At 34.7% G+C, this 4,698-nt stretch overlaps 1 pseudogene; it reads right to left on the reverse strand.

The window, feature by feature from the left end:
• The window catches only part of LOC104870016, an 8,207-nt pseudogene extending 3,773 nt beyond the window's left edge, over positions 1-4,434 (reverse strand).
• Between the last annotated feature and the right edge of the window lie 264 nt (positions 4,435-4,698).

Here is a 4,698-nt window from a genome sequence, read left to right on the forward strand (position 1 = left end):
CAAAAAAAAAAAAAAAAAAAAAAAAAAAAAAAAAAAAAGTGCATAACTAGGTGTTATCTTCCTTATAATACGGTAGATGCATTTTTGCCTCCCAAAAGGCAAGGAACAGTCAAATCTTTATGCTTAGCTAGTGCATCTCAGCTACAGGGAACAGGAGAAAGATAAAAGATCTAACATGGAAACAGTCGGTATAAGCAGAACAAGAGATTTTCTGAAAATAATGTGTCTATTTTTCTCCCCCAAAAAACCAGGTCATGAAAAGAGGGATGGTAATAGAGCCATTAAAGAATAAAATAATTTTAAGACACAATAACCAAGTAAGAATATGCCATTCTTATTGGAATTCTCATATAAACAGTATTACTGTGAAATTTTTAGACATTTAGAGAAATTTTAAAACATTATTTATTTGATGAATCTGTGTTCATCCTGAGCACCTGGAATGGTACATGTGTGTATTACAACAACTGTCTTCATTGGTTAGGAATGAGTAAAATAACATGACATCTAGAGCTTGCTTGAACATAATCCCGGGGGTGGGAAATGAATGATTAGGGAACGCATGAAATAAAGAATGAAATAATATTGGAACAATATTGATAATTATGGAAACTGAATGATAGGTAAATGTAGTCTCATTTTACAATTCTACTTATAGATTTGAAAATTTCTCTAAAAATCATTTTGGTGGCCTACTTTGTAAGAAATTAAAACAAACTTTAAAAAGGAATTGTAGAGGAAAGGAGAATATAGAATCTACAACATCCTTTCTAGGCTCTGAAATTCTGTGACACAGAAAATCTTTAAAGGCAGATATGTGAAGACTTGAAGTATTTTTATTTGACATCTCTTAAATACATACAAAAATAAACAGATGAGAGGAATAATCACTTAATGACTAAACAAAAAGATGCATCAATGCTGCGATTTTGTTTTCAGTATACAAAGAAACTTGGGGTGCAAAGGCTAAGGAAAAATATTTATGGATTATGAAATGCATTAGTCAGAATAGGATAGATTATGCTGATGTAACAAACAGTCCTGGAAGAACTGTGACCCAACAAGTGTTCATTTCTTTTCCATAATGTGCAGCCAATATAAATCAATGTACTCAGAGACTCAGGAGCTCCAAGTAGGCCAGGCTACCTTATCAGATGCCTTAGTGATGGGGGACCGAAACAGACACAGCTCTTAATATGTGTCAACACAGTAGTGGCAGATTGCTGTTACCTGTAGCCACTGGCCAGAGCCAGTGTCAAATCCAACTTCAAAAGATGCTGGAAAATAAAGCTTTCCAGTGTGTTCCATAAGAACAAATTGAAAACAGAGCTTTGGAAACACATATTCTTGCTGTAAAATTAACAATATTGACACACCCCTGAAGAACTTTAAGACAGTGCAAATTAAAATGTATCTATAAAATCAATATTCTTGTACTTCCAAGTGGATGTATAAGAAAGACATGAATGCTAGGTCTGAAAACACAACGGTGATGCTCTCAGAACCATCTCAGCTTCTAGAGCCAAACTCTCTTTCTTGTTTTGAGGTTTCACCTTGTCTTTGGAAGGGAAGTGAGTGTGCGTGTGTGTGTGTGTGTGTGTGTGTGTGTGATCATTTGAAAAATACATAGGTACATCTTTATTTCACTCTAGGAAAGATTATCACGGAGATGAGGCAAAAAATAATGCAGCTGATGTGGATTATTATCCCCAAATCCCCTTGCTACCTATAAATTATTCATTCATTCAATTGCTGTATGTACCAGATACACTTCTAGGACCTGATACAAGGCCAAGCAATATAGACGCCACCCACCAGTGACATCAACTTGAATTCTAATCTGCTTAAAATTCATACTTTGAGAAAAATACTGCAACTTTGGCTTAAAATCAATCTCCATGTGTCATCTATCCTCTATCTATCTATCTATCTATCTATCTATCTATCTATCTATAATTCACAATTACTACAGAATGAACATTTAGAAAAATCAAACAGAAAAAAGGGAGACAATTAAAGGACTTTCTTTTTGAATCATGATACATCTTCGGGTATAATCAAGTTCTTAGAAATCACAGCTTTTGAGCTAATATCAACATACATGTTGACTATTTCAGAAGCGATGGGTTACATATTAAACCTACTATAAATCCATCAATCTATGCTTAAGAGTACAATGGCATAGATTTCCAAGTAAGATCAACCTCTGTGACTAGCAGGAGAAGGCTTCTTTATAGGAAAGTGGAAATGTACTTTATGTTAAAAATTTAGAAGTGTGCATATAATTCCATCAAAAAATTAGCACTCCAAATCTGTTTTTCATATTAAATACAATTAAAGCTCTCCCTATGACATTAATGTTTTCTGAATGTCATTGCCTACTACATGCTATGATGTTAAGCCAGTTAGCTTGTATTTTGCACATAAATCAATTCAAAATGTGTTAAATTATTTAATATTCATGTGCTATTTTAAAGGTGGACTTTTATTCTTAAGTAACAGAAGACTTTCAGAACTCTCAAACTAACCTCTTTCTTTTCTGCTCAAAGAATAATTTTTAAGCACATTGTTAGCAGCAAAGTGCTCAATATTTAATTCTACATGCTAATAATGTATAAAGGGAAAATGAAGCAATTTATGTGACTTATTGGTGTATGTGGAAAATATGTAGCCTTTTGTTAATGCAATAAGTTTGATGGAGGAATTCATACATTTACTTAATAGCATAACTTTACACCTTGAAATGAAATAAGCAGTATAAGTTCTTGCTGGGTCACTTTGTAATTCTAATAAATCACAGAGAAAGATAAATAGGAATGTATTTCCCTTTCAGAAGGAAATTGCTATGTCCACTCATAATTGTTCCCAAGCTAAGTTTCAGATTATGTTTGATTATAGCAATCTTTTCGCTCTTCCTCTCCTCTTGCTATTTTGATATGTCAGCTGGTACTACTCTAAAAGGGAATACAGGAAAAAGGTGGGCTGTTTTGCTACATGATAGCTGTTTCAATAGAAAAAAGTTTGGAGATATAAAATTGAACATACTGGAGAAAATAAGATTGATGGATGTACTAGAAAAAAATAATAAAAGTCTCTGTTTCTTTAATATTGTAGTGAAGAGCTAAAAAATCTTAGCTTATCCTTTAGATTTCCATTTTCAGGCTGCTACACTGTGTTTTTCATCCTTTTCTACCTGATTGGTGAGCCATGGACAATATTTCTAATGAAAAGAATCTTAGAAACCCTCATTTATCTACTTTACTTTGTCTGTTAGTTATTTTCTTCAAAGCAGGGACTACATGAAGGAGCAATTTGCGAGTGTTTCTGAAAGCTCTATCTTTAAAGTGGTGAAATGAATTCTGAGGAAGGGTAGAACTCAAGACCACTCAACTTTATCTACTGTTACTGCAGCACTTTTTGGGTAAGTGGAAAAGTGGTCATTGTACATAATTGATCTCCTCCATTCTGTAAGAAGTCTACTCGGAAATCCTATTGATGTCACACAACTACCTACCACAAAGATATTGAATGAAGTTGATAGTCTGAGAGGACAGGCCACAGGATATGAGCCACGGACCTACTACCTCCAGTATAACATTTTGTCAGTTCTGCCTCCAACATGAGATGATCTATTTCAATAGCATGTCAGATACTATTGATCTTGCAGGTAATAGATAACTTTAGAGTAATAACATCCAAGAATAGCAGAACAGAAATCACTTGAGTACTGGCTTCAAGTTCTTGGGATTGAAAACAAGCTTTTGTAGGAATCTGAAACCTAAAAAAGGATGCCGTCTTGTTTTCCAAAATATTTATATAATCTTCTATATTTTAAAATCCACATATGTTGATCAAAGATAGAAGAAAAACAAAGGATTTCATTCTATGTAAACTGTGGCTATACAGTATATATGAGATGGAAGTACTGATTCTTGAAATCTGAGATGTAATTCTTCACCACGTTTGACTAGCTAAACACACATATACATGCTAAAGAGTTTGGAAACAGTTTTCACTTGTCAGCAGTCTTTTAAATATTTTCAGGGAAAAAAGGAGGAAATCTCTAAAGAAGGAAATCATTAAAGCAAGTTCTATTTGTGTATCTTGGGACAATCAGAACAATGCTTTGAAGAGATTTGTCATGATCATGTTATATATGTCTTTTACATTGCCTGTGCCTGAAATCTGCCCTATCTGGCTTCCTGGATGGCTGCCCTCATACAAACATTGTAAAAATAAAATGCTGCCACGTGGAATTGTCTTTGAGACAGGCCACTCTACTGAAGTACATACTACAATGGCAGTTTGAGTTAGGAAAAGGGGCCACTTCATCAGATTCAAGAAATTACTTCTAAACCAACTACCCACCTTTCTTCCTTTAGGAATAATAGTGACAATGAGAGTGACTGTGTATCGCACGTCTAATGAGATCATCGTGTAAGCACAGAGCCACGCAATGGACTTCAACTTTTCCTTGTAACAACACACAGGGACCAATGTTATGTCTCTCAGTCTTGCAGGGGAAATAAACAAAGGCCACCACATGTGAAGATTCTCATGGTAGAAGGCTTCTCCCCAGCCCGGCGTGTAACTGGCAGATTAAATTCTAACTCATTTAGCAGTCAGCCTGGTGACAGCTCCCAGATTTGGCAGCAGCAGTCAGCAAAGTCCTGAGAAAAATAAAGCATGAGAGAATAG

The sequence above is a fragment of the Fukomys damarensis genome, unplaced genomic scaffold, assembly GCF_012274545.1.
Source record: "Fukomys damarensis isolate Sample0158 unplaced genomic scaffold, DMR_v1.0_HiC HiC_scaffold_11, whole genome shotgun sequence".
NCBI lineage: Eukaryota > Metazoa > Chordata > Mammalia > Rodentia > Bathyergidae > Fukomys > Fukomys damarensis.